Source organism: Macrobrachium nipponense, chromosome 41 (genome assembly GCF_015104395.2).
Source record: "Macrobrachium nipponense isolate FS-2020 chromosome 41, ASM1510439v2, whole genome shotgun sequence".
NCBI lineage: Eukaryota > Metazoa > Arthropoda > Malacostraca > Decapoda > Palaemonidae > Macrobrachium > Macrobrachium nipponense.
The window spans coordinates 17,429,181-17,454,180 of record NC_061102.1 but is presented as its reverse complement, the minus strand read 5'-3'; the positions used below and the strand labels follow the sequence as shown (position 1 = coordinate 17,454,180).

Sequence of the window (25,000 nt, the reverse complement as noted above, 5' to 3'; positions counted from 1 at the left end):
ATAAACGCTACGCTTGTATAAACGCTATCTGATTAACAAGTACACAGAACATTACCAATAACAATTTTATGCCTGTTAAAAAAAAAAAAAAAAAAAAAACCCGCAGCGGAAGTACAAAAAATGGAGCAAATCCATTAAAACTTTTGTTTTCACTTTCTGAAACTGTTTCGGGAATTCAGATTAATCGAATGACTGAAAAAATCATTTTCGAGAAAAAATTCGAATTGGAAAATAACGGAAAAAATTTGACGGAATTAACGAACGGTTGTCACGAGAAACAAGGCACAATTACGTTTATTCCATAAGGTATCAGCAAAAATAATAAATGTTAAAGACATATAAAACTAGAATACAAATAAATTCATTGGTATCATTTCACCTGTTCTGTTTGCTTCAATGCAAGGGCCAGTTATTCTAGATCAGAGTTGCTTTTCTTAAGCAGGAAATGATTATGAACGTTCAGATTATATTGCGGGGATGCCTATGTATGTATGAATTTAGAATCGCAGAAGATACAGCAAGGCACATCACATCTCCCACAAATAACAAATTTATTGTGCCGACGCAATGTTGCACATCACATGATGCATCTTCGGGGACCGAAAATTTGGCAAAAAAAAAAAATAAAGAAGAAGAAGAGGAAGAAGAAGAAGAAGAAGAGGCCGCTTAAACCCTATACCATAGAAACTGATTTTTTTTTTTCAAATTTGCAAATATAAAAGTTAGAAAATATAAACTGAACCTGAAAGAAACACCCATTACGGCAAGAGAATAGGAAAAAAAAAAAAAAAAAAAAAAGACAAGGCAGGTTGAGGGGAAATAAACATACTAAAGATACTTGTAGCGAATGGTGGGAAATGTGTGTGTGTGTGTGTGTGTGTGTGTGTGTGTGTGTGTGTGTACCTGAAATAGCAGCAAAGATGGGGAAAAAAGGAGCGCTTTAATGCTTCAAGGATATAAATTATTAAGTAGTTCTCACATAAATACAGTAAGTAGTTCTAACATAAATACACGAATTAGATAACCTGAGAGCGTACCACATCCAAAAATGCCTCCTGGCTGAGAATAAAGCCAATCTATTTTGCGCTGGATAAAAAGAAAAAGAAAAAAATATCCTCCTGGAAGGCATGACCTGATAAAATTCATTTCCGAGAGAGATCCCCGTGTATGAAGAGCTATAAGACTTTTCAATCTTCTCTGGAAAAAAAAAACACGTTAAAATGAGGTTTTCTGAAAGGGCTCCTCGAAGGTATAACACTCTGTTTTCCTGTATTTTAGTCAAAGAGATGTTGGAAGAAAATCCAGTAAACTATAAAGGTTACTAACAAGAGAGACTCTCTCTCTCTCTCTCTCTCTCTCTCTCTCTCTCTCTCTCTCTATATATATATATATATATATATATATATAAACATATATATAATATTTTATATATACATATATATACACATTTAATCATATAATGTATGTTATACATGCATTTTATGATATAATATTTCAACTGGTACCTCTTGGGTATATACTACATCATACTATATACATATAAATTTATATATATATATAACATATAGATGTAGTATGTATGTAGTATGTATTATGTCCTAGTATGATGTATGTATGTATTTGTATGTATATATGAGAGAGAGAGAGAGAGAGAGAGAGAGAGAGAGAGAGAGAGAGACTGTTAGTTGAAACAAGGGAAGCGAATGTGTATTTCCTAGAGTGATCGCCATGGCTTTGTGGCCTGAGGCCACAGAACTGGTATCTGAATAACCTTTTACAATACTTTTATTTCCTACTGCTGTTATTCCAAGTACTAAGGGTTTCTGTACATCACTTTCTCTTCGCCCGAACGATAGAACCTGAACTGTCATATAATACACGAACGCGGTGACTTTATGAACAAGGGGAAGTTACAGAGCTGAATTTTGATTATTATGCTTCGTAGCCATATGCTAAAGGTATGGGGTTTTGCTTGATATATATATATATATATATATATATATATATATATATATATATATATATATATATGTATTATATATATATATATATATATATATATACACACACATATATATATATATATATATATATATATATATAATATATATATATATATATCTATATATATATATATATATATATATATATATATATATATATATATATATATATATATATATATTATAGTAAATATGTGAAACCAATGAGAATGGCTTTTTGCAACACGTATTCATCTCCTTACAGCAAACATTATATATATTACGGTAAATATGTGAAATTATGTATTTCACGAAATCCCTAGGGAAATACGAGAAATGACCAATTCGCTTAAGAGCATTTGATCCCCAGGGGCTAGTACTAAACACGGCGAAACAGTGATTCATGTACACTGGTTCGCCGTGCTTAGTACTAGCCCCTGGGGGATTAAATGCACTTACGAGACAGTTGATCAGTCGAGGGTTAGTACTAAACACAGCGAAACACATTTGACCCCCAAGGGACTATAGTAGATTCACATCAACCGTGCATTTAATGTCTAGGCTCGTCCTTTACGACGCTCCTGATTGCCTGTTGATAAGCCAATCACAGGGCTGGAAGCTCTCAGTCTCTCTCAAGAGTTCATATGGGCAGGATGTGCGTTCCACCCCTCCTGAAGGATACGTTTGAAAGACGTATCCCTCGGGAGAGATGGAACATACTTCCTGCCTATGTGAACTCTCTCGAAAGACTGAGAGTTTCCAGACCTGAGATTGGGGGGGGCTAGACATCAAATGCAAGGTTGATGTGAAACTATTATAGTCATAATCACAGCGAAATATATTTGACCCCGAAGTTGCTAGTACTAAACACGGCGAAACAGTGTAGATGAATAACTATTTTGCCGTGTTTAGTACTAGCCCTCGGAAGCAAGCCTTCGGGGACATGCGAATACATTTTGCTGTAAGGAGGCGAATACGTGTTGCAAAAAGTAATTCACATAGATTTCACAAACAACATTGTTATTAATATTATCTTACTTACTTACATGATAACTGTATAAAAGTTGTAGTTTTCTAAGGAAGAAAATAAAACGAAACATCAGTAAACAATTTAAAAAGTTGTAGTTTTCTAACGACCAAAACAAAAAACGAAACATCAGTAAACACAATTAAGAAAGCTGTTGTTTTCTAACAAAGAAAACGAAAACGAAACATCAGTAAATAGAACTGAGGTCTGGTATTTATAACCGAATAAAGCAAGACCTAGAGATTAATATTAATTCTACCTCTCTTCCCTGGCATCCTTTGTTTCGTGAGCAGCTTCCGTACATTAACGCCATATTCCTCTTTTGAGGAGAGCGAGGTAACAACCCTCCTGAAAGGAGATAATCTGGGTTGCCATAAAAAAAAAAAAAAGGACGGTGGATTATCTCATCCTTTTACCTCGCTTCGTCAATACAGCCACGCAGGGTACGTTTAGTTGCTGCGTATGTGTTTGTGTGTGTTACCGTGTAAGTGTCACCTAGTGAGTATGCATTGTTGAACACGTAATTTCATGCATAACTGTGTATTTGTTGTTGTGACATACATCCGTATATTCTTCAATTACAGGATATATCTTGTAATTGAAGTAAAGCTAATATACTTTTCATTCTTGGACCTCTCTTTTTTTTTTCTCTTGGATACGGTTTTTTTCCTTCGTGCCTTTATGTATTCCCAAATTACATACACACACACACACACACACACACACACACACACACACACACACATATATATATATATATATATATATAATATATATATATATATATATAAATGCATGTGGGTGTGTGTTTATGTATGCTTATACACACAGACACAAATATATAATATATATATATATATATATATATATATATATATATATATATATATATATATATAGACTTCTTGAGCACATCCTTATTCACCCGTAAAAATAATGTCTCAATCAAACGCTTCCGATCTCCACATTCCAGTGAAAACAGAATTATTCTCGTGACATATCTTAATTCCGCCTTCGTGCTGCCATTAATACCATGATTAGCAAAAGAATAAAAAAAATGGCGAAGGGCATCAATTCCTGCCTCTGCTACCCTGCTGGCCCTCGGGGAACCCGTAATGATGCTACAGATCTTCATCATAAGGAAGTAACAAGGACTTCTGCCCCGAAGCGGACGACTAACAAGGATTGAATGACACCAGGATGGATGTCTAACAAATTCTATGTAAAGCATTTATCCTCCGTAATTATTTCCCTGGGTATTCTCATTACGTTGCCAAGGACTGGGGCAATCTTGCTCTGATACGCGGTAGAATTGCCAGATATCTATAGCTATTTTTCGTCTGAAGAATGAAAAATGACTTAAGTAGAATAATAATTTAACTGGAATATTGTTACTAACCTTGACTTATTCATCTTTCGAACTAAAATATTTTCTATTTTTATTTGCGTTTAGTATTTTCGATTGACTCGATTCAGAAATAAAATTAGGTTTCATTTGCCAATTGCTGAAACTCTGTCCCATGTCTACAGTATATCGCATAAATTGTAAAATACTTAACAGGATGGGGCCTCACTTCCTTCCTTTACGTACGTACATCTCTTAATGTTTCATAAAATGAACATGAATTTCTAGTCTATAGCAGTCCTCCGAAACACCCAAAGGCTCAATCATCATCAATGGTTCGCCAGTCATTTAGAAGCAATTCAAGCAAAACCACATCAAAATCCGTACTAAGATCAAGTAAGGAAAGGAAACTACATCCACCATTCAGAATGGATCATTTAAAACAGAGCATAAAGCTTTCTCGGTAGAACATACGTCCATAAGCTGACTGATTACTCTGCTGCAAAGCTTTAACCGTTTCCACCAGAACAACTCGTTGTTCCAGAATCATATACGATACTCTCTACCATTTTTGGAGATGAATAATAATTCGAAACGGATCTGTGTGAAATTCATCTCGGATAATCCAGTCTGCCCTTCATTTGCTCGGAAATCTGGAATTTGTAACTTTTAACTTCATATCGGCAATACGTGACACATTTTCTATCCTAATAAATTTGGATATTGGCATCGGATCAGTTATTGCGTCGTTAATTTGCATTGTCTTTTTAGTGATCATAAGCGGAGGACATCAGCCAATCCGCCTTCAATAAAACCACTAGGAAGCTTTTCTTCCATCAGGAAGTGATACAGTTTATTCATATCCTTTGCCATGCCACTAAAGAATTTTCTAAGCTTGAGTTTCTCTCCTCATCAAATAATTGTATATATTATTCTTCGCTATTTTACATTGACCCATGGAGTTTTAGTTATTAACCATTCTGTTTCTTCTACATACGTACTTCAATTTTTTATGTACAGCACAATCACAAAAAAAATCGATAAATAACGTAATGTCAACATGAGAGAACAACCATATCGTGGATTTTCTACACAGCATAACTTGAAGATATGTTTATTTATATAAACTGAGGAATCTCTTGAAACGTTACGATGGACGAAGATCCAAATCAATGGCTCTCCCTCAAATCAGTGCCCGGAATCTTGCAACAACACGATTTCTCTTCACCTTCGTCGTGCCACGGTCGGTGCTCTGACCGTTTCCTAAATAAATTAATTCGGGCTTGCCTCTCGAGACTACCTTTGCCCAGGTAGTATAAGTTCGAGAGTCGGTACTTCAAGGACTCGAAATTCTCTGCTACCTCTGATGTTGTAGATTCATTTAACAGAATCCTTTAATCTATTTTATGGGGCCGAGATTTTAACGCGAAAATAGTTCAATGACATTTTCATTCTCTGTAGTGAAAGGAACTTGATTTCGACAGTCTTGCTAGGACAGAGATTTTTGCCATAAATAAATGACTGGAATATAAATTCAAACATATCAAAATAGCCCCAAAACTCCCAAAGACTCCTTCAAGATCGAATAAAATAGAGCACCAGGCACTTGCTTTGCCACGTTAGCTATTTTAAAAAAGATACTAATAGCGTTCTTTCGAGTTAACTACAAAAAACTCAAACTCGTACAGACGCACAGAGAGATACGGGTACCATTAAAGAGATTTCTATTTCAATTTGACCCTGGGCTTGGCAGTTAAAAGATTATATTTGGATGTTTGGAAGATATCTGTTGTAACTAATACATTACTGCTAAGTTATTAATTTTTCTACTTATACTATCCCAACAACAAAACTGAGCGAAACTATTATTAGGTATCTAGAAGCCCAATCATCACTCATATCTGCCAAACCGAATCGAGAGAGAGAGAGAGAGAGAGAGAGAGAGAGAGAGAGAGAGAGAGAGAGAGAGAGAGAGAGTACCAGTATTGATTTTCTAATTCCAGCGAGGCCCCAACCATGACAATTCTACCCACCCTCTTCGTCACCGCATTGTTAAGGGCATCCCATCCGCCAGGTCAATTCAAACCAATTATGACCCTAGACCCAGTTTTAAATACTCGCTCTCAAAACAGGGAAAGCTTATTTGTTTTATGCAGGTTTGTTTTGTTTTGCTTGTATGGTGTTTTTACGTTGCATGGAACCAGTGGTTATTCAGCAACGGGACCAACGGCTTTACGTGACTTCCGAACCACGTGGAGAGTGAACTTCTATCACCAGAAATACACATCTCTGACCCCTCAATGGAATGGTCGAGAATCGAACTCGTGGCCACTGAGGTGGCAGGTAAACTAACCATGCCACTGAGACACCTTATGCACGTTTCAATAATGAAAATCACAGTTGCCTAGAAGTCGCAGATATACAGCGGGAGCAAATCAGTTAAGGCCTAATGATATTAGGTGGCGTGCTTATATGACACCATGAAGAATTGATTGTATCTTTTAAAAACATTATTAATTATAAGAACCAATAATCAAATTGTATTTAGTGGCATGCTCATATGACACCATGAGGAATTGACTGTATCTTTTTAAAACATTATTAATTATAAAAACGAATAATCAAACTGTATTTAGTGGCATGCTCATATGACACCGCAAAGCACTGACTGTAGCTTTTTGAGGCATATTATTAATTAAAAAATGAATAATCAAATGATATTAAGTGTTATGCTCATATGACACTATAGAGAATTGACTGTAGCTTTTTAAGGCACATTATTCACTATAAAAACAAATAATCAAATTATATCAAGTGGCATGCTTATGTGACGCCATGAAGAATTTACTGTAGCTTTGTAAGACATGTCCATTATAAAAACGAATAATCAAAATAACAAAAAGCACTCTTATGATGATGCGGTGACGTCATTAGAATTTTATCATCATTTTAAAATATAGTACCACCACCATACTGAGCGTTATTCGATCTATGGTTAAATAAAAAAATAACAAATATGACACTGACAAAAAAAAAGGGAATGAGATATTCATAGCCTTAAAATGCAAACGTAATTGATATTATTTCTCCTTATAAAGCAGTCACTGAAAGGTCGTTGTAAATACGTTCTCTCTGGATAAAATTGATCACGAATACTTTATAAGTTCAGGTTAAATACACAGGTAACACTTGCAATTTCCGGACTTCATTGGAGTGAGGTGATCTGTGTTAGATAAAGCACAGGTATGACGAGAGGCGGAGTTTAGCAGAACTCCTCCTTGGCCTCGTACGGCGTTAAAGATGAAGATGATAACGATACTGCTCATGTATATAACGTAAAATAATAAATATTCTGACCCCGAAGTTAATGCCTAAGGTAAGCATAAACATTGAAGATAGTAAACGGTTCTATACATGCAGTTTAAACGTTCGGTTCGTGTATTGACACACGTGCAAATTTATACAGTTTTTGGCCCGATCCTTGCTTGTCACCAAAGGGATACCCATATTTCGTCACTATAACGATTCAGTTGGGACCCCAAGACTCTAGGCGCTATAAGAATCACATCTGTGTTTCCAGTTATCTTCTGTAACTTCTCCCAAATGAACACCAAACTCGTATTCTTTGAAAGCTTAAATTTCAAGTCAATGGGCCTTGTACCTTGCCCCATATATATAAATAGGGTTTTTTCTTGTGAATAATAATAATAATAATATTTCGGAAGGAAATATTATTATAATTAATCCACAAGATTAAGAGGGCTGCTTCAGCACTCTTAATCTTGTAGAGAGTCGTCTCTATTTTTCTGATGACGGCTTTCTCGTTGTTCCTTAGACTGGCGAGCAAAGCACCAAAGGGCATGGTGAAATTCGGTTGAGTCATTTTGGTTTATTATTGCTCATACAATTCTCTCTCTCTCTCTGTCTCTCTGTCTCTCTGTCTCTCTCTGTCTCTCTCTCTCTTTCTGTCTCTCTCTCTCCAACGCGACGTTTCGTCCTGATCCACGGGACATTATCCAGCGATGACTGCAGAGGGACTGAATTCCAGTGGTTGTTGTTGTTGTTTGAGATTAAGCTGGCCTTGTGCCAGCACGGGCTCTTGTTCGTAGAGCAGGCCGTAGGTCATGAATTCCATTGGCGAGTCCTTCTCCTTATACTGAGACGATGCGGGCTCTCGAGTACGGTCTGGAGAACCTCTCCGGCAAGTCATTGGTTCCTGGGAAGGTGACTCATGCGGCGGGCATTTTCGAGTCTTGCAGACCTTCTCAGGCGGGCAATATCACTGGGAGCTTCTTGATTGGCTTCTACCTGTGTGACGTCGCCCCTGGTATTATTCTCATAATGTGCTTCACGAGCCCGCAACACCACGATATAAGGAGAAGGACTCCCCACTGGAATTCAATCCCTCAGCAGTCATCGCTGAATAATGTCCCGTGGATCAGGACGAAACGTCGCGTTGGAGAGAGAGAGAGAGAGAGAGAGAGCGAGAGACACAAGGAGAGAGAGAGAGAGAGAGAGAGAATTGTATAAGCAATAATAAACCAAAAAGACTAATCCGACTTTTACCATGCCCTTTGGTGCGTTGCTCACCAGTCTAAGCAACAACGAGAAAGCCGTCATCAGAAAAATAGAAAAGACTCTCTATAAGATTAATATGCAGAAGCAGCAATAATTTTTTAATAATAATAATAATAATAATAATAATAATAATAATAATAATAATAATAATAATAATAATAATAATAATCATAATAATAGGAAAAAGAAAACTCGTATCACCTAATCCTTATCACTGAGCTGGTCCTCTTACAAGAGAATTTTAAATTTCCCATGAACCAGAACTAATAGTACATACACAATATTGTGGACTTTATATTTCCATCTAAGATCACGAAAGAGTGATGATATCAAATAATAATAATTTCCACCTAAGATCACGAAAGAGCGATGATATCAAATAATAATAATTTCCACCTAAGATCACGAAAGAGTGATGATATCAAATAATAATAATTTCCACCTAAGATCACGAATGAGTGATGATATCAAATAATAATAATAATAATAATAATAATAATAATAATAATAATAATAATAATAATAATAATAATAATAATAATAATAATAATAATAATAATAATGTATGATTTCCTTGTACCTCAGGTAAACTTCCTATCGAATATAAAACCTCATTACGAACCAATAACGTCGTAAGAGAAACTCTTATAAACTCGCTGAGGCAGAATCTTTTCCGTTCGGTACATTTTTCGACGTCCGAGATATTTATTCATTTTTGTTTTGCAGAATATTAACCAACATACCCTATATACCCCGTCCCGCCATTTGTTTGAGGTAGGGATTGGCAAGAGATTGAAAATAATAACGCAAAAATAAAAAAATAAAAAGTTTTTAAAAGTCCAGCGGGGATTAGGAGAAGATTAAAAACTTGAAAAGAAAGTATGAAGGAAGGCATTTCATTTTAAGCGCCGGGCAGATTATTTCTCCAGCAGAGTATTGCGCTCAATGAGAGAGAGAGAGAGAGAGAGAGAGAGGAGAGAGAGAGAGAATATGGGCATTACGAAGCTATGCAAATAAGTACAAAGGAAATGTGTTTCCTTAATGACGCTGATATTTGAATATTTCCGGAGTTTCTGGAAAGTCGGAAATTGCCATTTTCAGGACAAAATGGTGCAAGGGAAGAGACCTCCCTAATTTCCCGATATTATGCGACTCACTGAGCATACGACTGGTCAATGAACGTATTATCTTCACTACCTTTCACTCTCTTCGTGCAAGTCAATTCAATTGCCGATATAAACGCAGATAAACAAAAGCAGCTGCCTTTTATTGTACATTTGTAGATGTAAAAAATCCGGAAAACAAAGGTATTTAGGATCTCTGTTGTAAGCAATACATACTACAGTAGATTCACATGAAACGTGCATCTGATGTCTAGACCAGTCCCTTGCGACGCTCCTGATTGGCTGTTGATAAGCCAATCACAGGGCTGGAAACTCTCAGTCTCTCTCAAGAGTTCACATTGGCAGGATGTATGTTCCACTTCTCCTGAGGGATACGTCTGTCAATAGTATCCCTCAGGAGAGGTGGAACATACATCCTGCCTATGTGAACACTCTCGAGAGACTGAGAGTTTCCAGCCCTGTGATTGGCTTATCAACATCCAATCAGGAGCGTTGTAAGGGACAGGCCTAGACATCAGATGCACGGTTGATGTGAATCTACACTAAACGTTATCAGGCAGAATAGCACAAGATACATACATATAACACAATAACTTCCTATTAGTATATCACAGGGTAAGCAAAGACAAAGTGGAATAGGCTTGGCGATATTTCATTTCTAAAGTCTATAAGTAAAATAAAAGGACTTTTTTTATAGGCAGAATAACCTTAGGAATATTTCATTTTAAAGTCTCCAGTTAGAATAAAAGATTTTTTTTATTTGTCAGGTGTAACATTCTGATACGTATATTCCCCAAAAAGATAAGCAAAGCAGGTTAAAGTCATCCAGGTATAGAATACAAAAAAGGGTTAAAATCTGAGAAGTACAATTCTCCAAGAAGCAAAAAATAAAACTTTAGCAATTCGGATAATTATATTCACTTTATGGAACTCAAGCTTACGCGGAAAATTATATTCACTTTATGGCACTCAAACCTACTATTTCGAAAAAGAAAATCAATAAATTAATTAATGAGTCAACGAAACACACGTGCTGTAATCAAAAGTACCTACTCCGAGATTAATATCAAGAGCCGAACTCGGCAATGAGCAACGTGAGCATCAGTCAGTCACTCGACGAAGCAAGATTCCTGACCCTTTGTGATCATATCCCTTTGAAGCAACATTAAAGGAGCCACGTTCGGCGGTGGAATCCGGTGCGAATATCAACTGCATTCATCATATTACTCGCATCTGGAGGACGAACAAGGCAGCCCGAGGATATAAATATCAGCCAGAAAAGATTGGGTGGTTGGTGTTTGGTGTGGCCCAGCAATGTTTGTTTGTTTTGTTTGTATGATGTTCTTACGTTGCATGAAACCAGTGATTATTCAGCAACGGGACCAACGGCTTTACGTGACTTCCGAACACCGTCGAGAGTGAACTTCTGTCACCAGATATACACATCTCTCGCACTTTAATGGAATGCCCGAGAATCGAACTCGTGGTCACCAAGGTGGTACGCCAACACCATAGCGACCACGCCACTGAGGCGCGGCCCCGCAATGAGTCGGTTAATCAAAGTGAACCTCTTTTTTGTAACTGTGACGTAAGTCGGCCGCATAAACAAAACAGTACTTACAATGGAGTGCGTAATAACTAATAACATTGCGATGGAAAAGTTCTTTTAACAGCATAAGCCATTTCAGGAAAGCAATAGAGCAAAAAATGAAAAATTAGATTTAATATTTTTTATTTCAGAAACAATAGCTATAAAAACGAAGAGAGAGAATTGTCTCTCAGACTTATTCATCCACCAGCATCGGGTGTGTGTGTGTGTTTGTGTGTGTGGTGGTTCTACTCAAGTCTAGAAACAAATAGATAATAGTAAATGTAGAAATCTTTAGCCTCGGGTAGGGTATTCAATCAAGTACCGGGTAGTTAGCCGACTGTGGTAGGTCGCAGTCATGGGATAGAGAAGTCCATAACGAAAGCCCAAAACTGAAAAAAAGGGATATGACCTACTGGAAATCCCGTGTCTACAGGGAGCATATCTAATATATATATATATATATATATATATATATATATATATATATATATATATATATATATATATATATATATATATATATATATATATGTGTGTGTGTGTGTGTGTGTGTGTGTGTATCAGAATGGGTCCCTAGAGATTGCAAATGAAGCAGGGGAAAGATGAGAAGACGATGGATTGAGGAGCTAAGAAAATTTGCGTGTATAGACTTGCATAGAAAGACCATAAACGGAAGGGAGTGAAGGACATGTCTGAGGCCTTTGTCCTCCAGTATATATATATATATATATATATATATATATATATATATATATATATATATATATATATATAAGGGAAATAAATCTATCGAAGTAGTAACTTAATATCACTTTTCACACATGTTACCCGCTTATTGATTCCTTACAATCTGACATGTCTTGAGGAGAGGTTATTTCTCAGATAAATCAATGTGTGAGGGAAAATTCCCAGGAATGAAAGGCATTTGACATCTTTTAACAGTTTGAAAAAGCTTCTCAAGGGGCTCACCAGCGAGAGAGAGAGAGAGAGAGAGAGGAAAACGCTTACTTGTATCTTTTTATGCATAAATAACGTCGATGATTTTCTATAATTCTATAAGAATATAATGCATTTTTACACACAACATACATACATACATACATACATACATATATATATATATATATATATATATATATATATATATATATATATATATATATATATATATATATATATATATATATATATATATATATATATATATATATATATATATATATATATATATATATATATATATATATGTATGTATGTATACACACACACATATATACATATAATATATATATATATATATATATATGAATAACTTGATCACGAAGTATATAAAACGTGATGCTATGTATAAATAAAGGTTTTTGCCAAGAAGGAAAAAAATGAAACGCGAGATAGCCAAGCACTTTCGGTCTAGTTCGACCATTTACTCATGCACAACTGATCTTACAGAGGAAAAAACATAGTCAAGGTAGGCTTAATATCCAAACTGACACTACAAGATTAGCAATAAGGTCGATTTCACTCTACAGAAACGAGGAAACGCCTGAGGGCAGCCACACCTTGGAGGATACACACGCTGTCAAACAGACGATTCATCCAGAAACAAAACAATACATTTTGAAAAAAAAAAAAAAAAAAAAGTAGGCATAATGTATTGTTTTCTGAATGAATCGTCTGTTTGACCGCGTGTGTATCCTCCAAGGTGTGGCTGCCCTCAGGCGTTTCCTCGTTTCTGTATAGTGAAATCGACCTTATTGCTAATCTTGTAGTTATTAAGCCTACCTTGAATATGTTTTTTCCTCTGTAAGATCAGTTGTGCCTGAGTAAAGGTCGAACTAGACCGAAAGTGCTTGGCTATCTCGCTTTTCCTTTTTTTCCTCCGTGGCAAAAACCTTTATATATATATATATATATATATATATATTATATATATATAATATATATTATATATATATATATACATATATATATATATATATATATACACACACACACACACACACATATATATATATATATATAATATATAATGTATGTATGTATATACACACATACACGCACACCCACCCAGACACACATATGTATATATACGTCGGTAATATATATATCTAGGCCTTTTCGACTAGTCTCTTTCCTTGACTATTTTGTTTTACACGTTCCCTACACGATAACATAACACAAAAAGCATCTCGTATGAAAACAAAAATAATATTCAAAGCGTTAGATTTCCTTCCACTCTCACGAATCTCATATTCTGAAGGTATAAATCATCCACCGAGGAACGTGAGACCTTATTTCGAATCACACTTACATACTTCTGTCATGATTAGATGTTATTCGGAGTCCGAAATGAACATCGCCTTGAAATAATGGCGCTATGGAAAGTATTCTCCTACTATGAACTTAAAACGTGTCACAGAACAAAAAATCAACTATTAAACTATGGATTCGGGTACAATAAATAAGTCAATAATTTGGACAATGGATTTGAGATATTCTAATATCTCTAAAATTAAATCAACAATTTGGACTATGGATTTCGGATACTATAATATCTCTAAAATTGATCAACAATTTGGACTATGGAGTTCGGATACTATATCTCTAAAATTTATCAACAAATTTGGACTATGGATTTCGGTTATTATATCTCTACAAGTAAATCAACAATTTGGACTATAGATTTCGGATACTATAATATCTCTAAAATTAAATCAATACTTTGGACTATAGATTTCGGATACTATAATATCTCTAAAATTAATGAACAATTTGGACTATGGATTTCGGATACTATAATATCCCTACAATTAAATAAAAAATTTGGACTATTGAGTTCGGATACTATAATATCCCTACAATTAAATCAACAATTTGGACTATTGAGTCCGGATATTATAATACCTCTAAAATTAAATCAACAATTTGGACTATAGATTTCGGATACTATAACATCTCTTAAATTCAATCAGCAATTTGGACTATAGATTTCGGATACTATAATATCTTTAAAATTAAATCAATAACTTGGACTATGGCTTTCGGATACTATAATATATCTCTTTACAGTCAAACCAACTATCTGGAGTCCAGATTCTGGACCTGTACTGTGACGCAGGAAACCAGACTATATTAAGACCTGAGCATAAACAAGGAATCTAGTGAGACTCTCCTTTAGACCGACTAAAAACGCTAATGAGACTCAACTCGATCAGCATCAAGGCCGCCATTTTCAAAAGGATTAATAAGAAAATTACCATAATAATGTCACAGAAATCGCTTCTGCCTTTCAGCAATTATCATATATAATCGGCTTATGCTAGTAAGTATTCCATAATACATCTGAGTTCAGGCTTGTTGTAAAAGAGAACGTATATGGTTTACCACATCCTAGTTTGTTCATATGTTCATGTACGTGGAACAGAAATAATAAATATATGGTGAGGTGGAAGATGAGTCGTCTGAAATAAAGAAAAAAAGGAGAAAAGAGGAGGAGGAGGAGGAGGAGGAGGAGGAGGATCCTTTGAAACATATATTGAGGAAACATTTCCTCGGGAGAAAGCCACCTCTGGCGTCTTACATCCATTACCATACACATCCTCTCTCTCTCTCTCCTCTCTCTCTCTCTCTCTCTCTCTCTCTCCAGCGCATTAGGAAGATTGAAAGATCGACAAAAGCCCGTGGGAGCAACCTCTAGAATCCGACCAACAAATTTCATGCTTTATCCAACGCGAGAGTATTATTCTAAAAGTAGGGTTTTATTATTCTAAAAGTAGGGTTTTATTATTCTAAAAGTAGGGTTTTAAAAGTTCAAAGTCATCTTTGACCGAATATGCAAAGGAGAACACTAACGCTCATTTAAAATAAATAATTATTGACGTTTTATACATTTACGATTTTTGTGAGGTTTGAAATATTAAAATATGTTTTTTCTATTCATCCTTCTGTTGTCTACGATTAAAAACAGTTTTGTCCTTTCGACCACAATGGAAAAATCAAACAAATAGATCTATAAATATATGAAATAAATAAATGAACAGAAGTGATGATAATAACATTGATTATTTTATATCATGAACCGGCTGGAAGAGTTTTGTGTGTGTATGAGAGAGAGAGAGAGAGAGAGAGAGAGAGAGAGAGAGAGAGAGAGAGAGAGAGAGAGACTTAATCTCCAACAAATGTTATTGAAAGAAATTTATATTCAGCTTCGTTCATCGACGATGAGGACTTTTGGCACTCGAACCTGCCACCGACAAAAAAAAAAAAAAAAAAAAGGGATATGGCCCACAGCCAGACGCAAATAAATGTGTATTCACCCTCCTAGAAGGGGGGTTTTAATGGCATCGGTTCAACCTGGCACGGGGTTTGTGGGGAGGGGGGGGAAGCTTTGGTCATCAATGGTATTATTACGTCGATATATCAAAAGCAGATATACCCTCCGAATGGACTCGCTGTGGACAATAGACAGGAAGTGGTTACAAGCAGTTAAGGATTTTTTTTCTTTTCATGTTTTAATATTTTGATTATCCGTTTGTTAAAATGCTATTTTTTTCTATTTTAAATGAAAAAAAAAATCTCTTTGAGATGTTTTAAGGACTTGAATGTTTTCGATGCATCATGATGATTGTATGCGGTATGTAATGGTTATATATATATATATATATATATATCTATATATATATATATATATATATATATATATATATATATATATACACATATATATAAATGTATATACACATATATATAAAATGTATATATATATAATGTATTATATATATATATATATATATATATATATATACATATAACATATATATATGTATATATATATATATATATATATATATATATATATATATATATATATGTGTGTGTGTGTGTGTGTTAGTATATGTGTGAATGTATTTGGGATAACATATGAAATATGTAAAATATCTAATCTATAAATTACATTTTCATATAAGATTCGAATTCGTTGGACTACGATAAAATGTTACAACAAATCTTTAATAAGACTTCAATAAAAGAAGAGAGAGAGAGAGAGAGAGAGAGAGAGAGAGAGAGAGAGAGAGAGAGAGAGAGAGAGAGAGAGCAATGAATTCGACTTAGGGTTGAAACGAAAGAAATCCAGATTTTTCTGAGGACAGAGATTCAACGACGTGGGTTAAGATCTTCCATTAGGATAAATTCAATTACGCGTTCTTCAAAATAAGCTTTTGCTCTTTCTTTCTTTCATTTTTCAAGAATTCAAGGAAAACCCGGTGAAGTCAGCCAACGCAGATAATTCGGAATATATTTAAGAAAGTTGGAAAAAAATGCCGTCAATGCACAGTCTATTCCAAAAACAGTAAAATATTTATTCCCAAGTAAATGCTTTACTGTTATAAAGAAAGGAATTGGGAATTAGGAAATACGCTAAGGAAAACTATGAATTAAACCTGGATATTTCATTTTTCTATTTTAAAAAATCTAATTACCTTATACAATGCTCAACATTTTAACGAATTCTAAACTAATATTGTTAACGCAACTTTAAATATTTACAGATGAAATTATTTTACGAGCAAAACCTTCAGAATCGTGACCAAATTTAGAAGTTTCTCATCGTATCATAACATAAATACCAAATCCGCAAAAGAAATGAGAGAAGCTTTATAGATTTAAATCATATGCTTATCTTTACATATATGCTTCACTGATTCAAGCAACACAACCCGGGAAACTTTTAAAATAAAATATTCTCTCGTTAAGTATTGTAATAATACACACAATATGGATGAGCATAAGTCAATGTAACCAAATTTTTATTGGTATGATCTTGAGCGATCTTAGGTTAAACAAAGGTTTTGAAAATATTGGAGATTAAAAATCAGCAACAGACACTTAATAAAGAATATTTTAACGCCATCCAGGACTGGTTCTGGTCGATAATATGAAGGCAATTCATTAAATGCTAAAATCGAAACAAAAAGGCTTGCTGCTTAACGGATCGTCACTAATTAAAGTAACCATTACAATTTCAATAGATCCATTATTAAAGACTTACACGACCACTAAATGATAAGTAAAAAAATGAATTTATAAACACGTTTGACTCAATCAATTGTCACCTCTCGGGGATTCAGATGGTATAAGAACAAGTCAAAAATGTACAGTGTATAATCAAAGCAACCGAAAATAAATCTATCCTTTGGTAGCCTCCGTATAATGCTGTATGAGCCGCAGCCCATGAAACTTTAATCATGACCCGGTGGTGGCCGGTCCTATATCGTTGGTAGACGCATGATTATAGCTAACTTTAACCTTAACTTTAAAAAAACCTACTGATACTAGAGGGCTGCAATTTATTGTTTGATGATTATAAGGTGGATGATCAAATTACCAATTTGCAGCCCTCTAGCCTTAGTAGTTTTTAAGATCTGAGGGCGGACAGAAAAAGAGCGGACGGACAGACAAAGCCGTCTCAATAGTGTTCTTTAACAGAAGACTAAAAGGCGTTATTAAGAGAGCGTAAATATTTTGTCACTTTTCCCCAATTTTGCAATAGTTAAAATATTTTATCCCCAACCCTTTCCCTGCTTCATTTCTGAGTTGGAGGACCTTTTGTCACCGACCTCGAGGGTATACATGGTTCACTTTTTATCCGGACAGAGCAGGCGTTCAAAAATTATATATCCGGATACAACTGACTTATGAGGCGGTATCCACCTGCCCTTCTCACGCTTTACCTAACAAGCAAGAGCGTTTGCAAATTACTGCGTTCTAAATTAATCTTTCACATCCACAACTGGTTACGGGTCTGGAAGGATCGTGGTATTAAGAACTTAATTGAATAATGCATTGTTGTGCACTGTGATGTATAATTAAATAGCAATTCTAGCAATTTCTTGTTTTTGATTCGCTGGTGTATCTTGATACTTAATGGCTTACTCCATTTTGTGTGTGTGTCAAGTCAGTATATCTTTATTTAAGGAGGCTGGCGAAGGCCTAAGTTTTTTGGCTCATCTGAATATCAACATTTATAAGTTATTTCTACGTCGCTGTTTCCGATAGCATACATAGGCTTGCATTCCTTATAAATGATAAGCAGCGAAAAATTAGTGAACTGAACTCGAGTAAAGGACCTTCAATGGAATACATGACAGTAACAAAAAATATACCAAAAAACAAAGACTTGCGTCCTCAGATAGTTCTTACTGGATTAGAGAACTGGGGAATATCTCTACGGATAACAGAACAACCATTTCATTTACAAATCACTGTAGTGTAGTAGGACATTAGCCCAATAACCGTTTTCTATGGGAAGCAGGTTTGGTGCCCCAGCTGTCAGCTAAGAGTGCGGGGAGCAAAAATTTACGCTACCCAGATTGTCAGCAAAAAGTAAAAAGAACAACATGGCAACTGCCCTCCCATGTGCGCTATCTTTTAAATGCAGGGGGGCTACATTAGCTTATTTTCAGTTTCTGTATCTTATTCCATATATTTCAACTCATAATAAGTGCAGTAACATACATCCGGCGGTTCCCTTTAAGCACTGTCACATATTTATATGTCTGCTCTTTCCAGCCATGAAATAATAATAATAATAATTCATTCCTTGGGTATAGGATTATCATTCTCTTAGACCAGACACACGTGCATTGTTTCATGTAAGGAAGTTTATTCGTTGTACATAAAACCCTTTTCTTTTGTCGCTCTAGAATTTATAAATAATAGGATACAACAATTGGCCATTCGAATTATTGTTAATACTAATCATCAGATTTTTTTTTGACAAGCCATGATAATAGTATGTAATAAAGTTGGTTCGAAAAGATCTCGCATATTGTAGTCCGTATAATCAAGTCTTTGGGCTAAAGCTAGTTTTGTTATGAATTCTACATCATCCACGATGCATGTCCGTTTTGGACGGAAAAAAAAAATAAAAGTAAACTGTATAGAATTTCTAAGTGATATATATATATATATATATATATATATATAGATAGATAGATAGATAGATAGATATATAATATATATATATATATATATATATATATATATATATATATATATATCTATATATATATATATCTATATTTATATTTTTTTTTATCTATATCTATCTATATATATATATTTTTTTATCTTATGCTATCTATCTATATATCTATATATCTATCTATCTATATGTCTATCTATATATCTATCTATCTATATATATACTATATATATATAATATATATATATATATATATATATATATATATATATATATAATATATCAGAGAGAGACAGACAGACAGACATACAGACAGACAGAGAGAGAGAGAGAGAGAGAGAGAGAGGCATATCCAAGGTAATGATCAGTTGTTGTTTTTTGTTGTCATCTCTTCGTTCCTTCCACCTGCATCGAGTTTGGTGGGTGGAACCATTCGAACATTAGTAAGAGAATGGTGCCTCGGATAATCCCTAGTCTTTTGACCTATTCCAATTCCTTGTTTCATGAGCAATGGCAGATTTAGTGATCTCCCTTTTGTACAGGCAAACGAATTTTACTTTCCCCGTGACATTTGACCGTCGACAAGGGAATTCCGAACTGGCCATCATCAATGAAAGAAGGAACTGGAATCTTTGAAAAGGACTCGTTATAATTCCAAACCCTCATGCCAAGCGCATCAAATTCGTCACGGGTGGGAGGTAACGGGAGCAGTAAACAAAAATAACCAATCATTTCGTTCAATATCAACTAAGGTGCTATCGTACAAATTTCTGTATTCGCCAGTTATCCCTATCATAGTCAAACCAAAATGACCATGCACATGTAGTGCGTTTTAGACGTTGCCACTTTTCCCGGATTTGATTCATAAAACCTTGACCTAAGCTTGGATGTCGTGTAGATGCGGCACCACCCTGCCACACCTTTCCATCCTAGGTTCTGGTATCTAACCATGAAGACGTAAAATTGTCTGAAATCTGAAGAATTGAAATCATTTAGTAAACTGCTTTGATAAAAAAAGTAGGGTGAAGATAATCTAGTTTCTAATCGCCTAAATAAATCATACTAACTCCCAATGTCTAGCCCAGACTCACCGATGAAAATAAATGAAACAGTGCGATAAGAAAAAAAAAACTGTTATTGGTTCCTCAAGTGATGGCAGATTAACTCGGCCTTGTCCCGGAACGGCCTCTTTCTTCTGGATAGTCCTGGGGAGGGATAAGTAGGATTTTATGACCGGATTAAAGGACCCCGAATTGTGGGTAGAAGTTTGGAAGCGTAGCTAATGACACCCATATTGTGTACAGTGTTTCTGTGTGCACTATAAGTCAAATTATATACATGACACTCATCATACTCATATATATATTGTTCTTTTTCTGTAGTGTTGTTAGAGTTCTCTAACGTTATTTTTTATCATTGTCAAAATTGTTAGGTTTGAATTTCTGTATGTGGCATCAGTGTTCAAAGGAGCGTAAAGCAGAATACAAAGAAAAGTTCTCTCTCTCTCTCTCTCTCTCTCTCTCTCTACACGACTTAGACTCAAGGGTAATTTCATTAAGAAAATGGTGATAGAGATAATTTCATCATCTGTTTTTATAGATTTTCCTTTATCGATGTAATGAAACTGCCACCGTTGTCAAATACGAAATCTTAGGACCGGAAATTACTGGCAAACCCTTTCCGAATCATTACACATATTCATACTTTTATTGTCTTTACCTTGTTTACCCTCTGTTTTCGTTTTCATCACTATAACTGTCGGATGAATTTTCAGCAATGTTTGTTGTGTAAGAATTTTGTACATAACTTTCGTTTAGAATATGGTACTGGTGCATTGTTTCATAAATGAAAGTTTGCGCGTTCTACATCTAACATCTTGTTCTGTAACGTTCTAGTACATTTTTTTTTATATTTCAGTGGGAAAAATGTCAATAAATTACAATTACGTACTTATCGTTTTTCATTTGCGCTAGAGCTCGGAGAAAGGAAACAGAAGAAAACAAAAAACCCACGACCGATGGTAAGTTGGCTTAGAAGGATTATAGCCCATCTACCCCTTGCGTTTGACACAAACGACCAAAATTTGCCGTTGTAAATGAACGACCAGCCAGCAAGCGTGTTGTCTCGCTACATAGCGACTCCCTTCCGCTAGTGCTTGGCGAATTCCCGCATTAGATATAGAAAATCAGGAAAATTATGATAAAAGGGGTTCGGGAGGAAGTATTTTTGTTTGGATAAGGTCGACAACACTTCCTCGGACCTAGAGAGAATACATTAGAGAGGATTTACCTTAAAAGAAAGGCAGGAAAAATCAATCGTATATATACGTACTGAACGTCATGTTGAAAACATCCGCTCCCCGTATATATACGTACTAAACGGCTCAGGTAGCGTTGGCGTGCTACGTATATATACGTACTAAACGGTTAAAGGGTTAGACACTAAAGCTTGATCAATCTACATCTTGGCAACTTCCGCAACGTCTTTATCCATGAATAAAGATTAATTATGGAGTTGAACTGTACAAATCCTTATAGCTCATGATAGGCGTGAAGTTTTTTTACGACGATAACTCAACTCGTCAGTATATCGTCGAGATCGACTAAAACTGGTCTCCTGATAAAAGCTTTCAGCAGGTCTTATTAAAACCCATTCATGCATTTTCGAGATCTTATAGCAAACAGAACTTTGGCAGAGGAAAAAAGGGAGAATTTGATGTGCTTTTTAACAAACTAACAGTTTTCTAAAATAATCGCATTTAGCATGAGGAATACAGTCGTACAAGGGAAAAACCTTCTAAAATAGCTTCATTTCCGTCACTGCTACTTCCCGTGAACAAGTGTCATTTACAACTTCCAAGAGAAATATGTCAGACTTCACAGAATTACGGCCAACAATAAAGTGTTTAGTTTCACTGCCTAAGGTTACACTTAATGATTGCTTAATTATGTCGTCATACTGACGAAATATTCTCAAAACGACAACATAAACAAGGAATATTACCCATTTTTTTTAAACTAAGCTCATCAAATCCGTTTATCCCTTCTCGTCCTAATTAGCTTCTACACAAAGACACAAGAAACACTATTACCTTGATTTAGGAGGTAAAAACTGTGAACAACAGCTGCTTTCGGAGGGTAATCAGTAAAACAAATATCTAAGCAGGGGATTTTAATCTTTGCGATTTGAAAAGCAAACCAAAACGCTGAACTGTGGTAATACTTGTGCGTAAAATCAATCTGAAAACCCCGGAACGGGTACTGGATTAAATTCCTATACGACAAGGATATCCAGTAACGAGTTTCGAAGATAATCGAAGAGCACCATCATTAGCCCAACTAGACAACCCGTTCCAAATTTAATTGGAATCTACAAAGAACATTCTGGGTATCTTGTTAACAAATACTCGAACGATAGGACGGAAACTTGAAAGCATAAGTCTCTAGTTTATTCCTACGTCAGAATAGCTCTCTCTCTCTCTCTCTCTCTCTCTCTCTCTCTCTCTCTCTCTCTCTCTCTCTCTCTCTCTCTCTCTCTCTCTCTCTCCTAGCCTTTGTTTTCGAACCTCAGTTCACATAAAGTCTACGGTGTTTCAATACCATATTTAATTTACTCTACCGCTAAGATTTCTTCATTTTATGTTAAAAATAGCTAAATTTGTAAAGATACTAACATAGTATCCAGCGAATTAAGGGTAGACAAAACACAAAAGCTGAGAAGCTTCTCACTGAGCTAATGGACATATATCTACCTGTATTACTACCGAAGTCATCTCGAACTTGCATAGCCAGCTGTACTCTACTTTATATAATCAGGTTAATCAAAAAGACAAAATCGTATGACAGTTCCGAGCAACTTCATGCCTCATGAATATTTTTTTTTCTGCTCGAGTCTTGGGAAGCGTTTGGGTCTGTAATGAAAACACTATAATTTTCATGGTCCCGTCTTATGCAATATTCGCTGTTATTCTCACCAGCCACTACTCTTTTCAACTTGAATTTTCCACTAGAAATGTGGTCAATCGTATTCTAAAATAAACTACTTGCACGTCACTGCATACTTGTGATTTAAGTGTACAGTAAACTACATAATAATAATAATAATAATAATAATAATAATAATAATAATAATAATAATAATAATAATAATAATAATAATAATAATAATAATAAGAGCATCAAGGAAATAGATACCCTAATCCAGACTGTAAGGATTGTATCTGGGGACATCAGGATGGAGTTTGGAATAGAAAAATGCGCCTTAGTCAACATACAAAAAGGCAAAGTAACGAGAACTGAAGGGATAAAGCTACCAGATGGGAGCAACATCAAACACATAGATGAGACAGGATACAAATACCTGGGAATAATGGAAGGAGGGGAATATAAAACACCAAGAGATGAAGGACACGATCAGGAAAGAATATATGCAGAGACTCAAGGCGATACTCAAGTCAAAACTCAACGCCCGGTAAATATGATAAAGAAAAGCCAATAAACACAATGGGCAGTGCCAGTAATCAGATACAGCGCAAGAATAGTCGAATGGACGAAGGCAGAACTCCGCACCATAGATCAGAAAACCAGGAAACATATGACAATACACAAAGCACTACACCCAAGAGCAAATACGGACAGACTATACATAACACGAAAGGAAGGAGGGGAGAACCTGGACTACTAAGTATAGAGGACTGTGTCACATCGAGAACAGAGCACTAGGGCAATATCTGAAAAACCAGACGAGTGGCTAAAGAGTGCATGGGAAGAAGGACTAATAAAGTAGACGAAGACCCAAGAAATATACAGAGACAGGAGAAAGACAGACAGAACAGAGGGACTGGCACAACAAACCAATGCACGGACAATACATGAGACAGACTAAAGAACTAGCCAGCGATGACAATTGGCAATGGCCACAGAGGGAAGAGCTAAAGAAGGAAACTGAAGGAATGATAACAGCGGCACAAGATCACGGCCCTAAGAACCAGATATGTTCAAAGAACGATTAGACGGAAATAACATCTCTCCCATATGTAGGAAGTGCAATACGAAAAATGAAACCATAAACCACATAGCAAGTGAATGCCGGCACTTGCACAGAACCAGTACAAAAAGAGGCATGATTCAGTGGCAAAAGCCCTCCACTGGAGCCTGTGCAAGAAACATCAGCTTACCTTGCAGTAATAAGTGGTACGAGCACCAACCTGAAGGAGTGATAGAAAACGATCACGCAAAGATCCCTCTGGGACTATGGTATCAGAACGGATAGGGTGATACGTGCAAACAGACCAGACGTGACGTTGATTGACAAAGTCAAGAAGAAAGTATCACTCATTGATGTCGCAATACCATGGGACACCAGAGTTG

The 25,000-nt window shown here is 35.4% G+C and overlaps 1 protein-coding gene across 4 annotated transcripts in view; it reads right to left on the bottom strand.

Moving 5' to 3' along the window:
- LOC135212547 (high affinity cGMP-specific 3',5'-cyclic phosphodiesterase 9A-like) overlaps positions 1-25,000 on the bottom strand; it is a 640,308-nt gene that overhangs the window by 272,630 nt on the left and 342,678 nt on the right. The gene's annotated exons all lie outside the window — the stretch shown is intronic.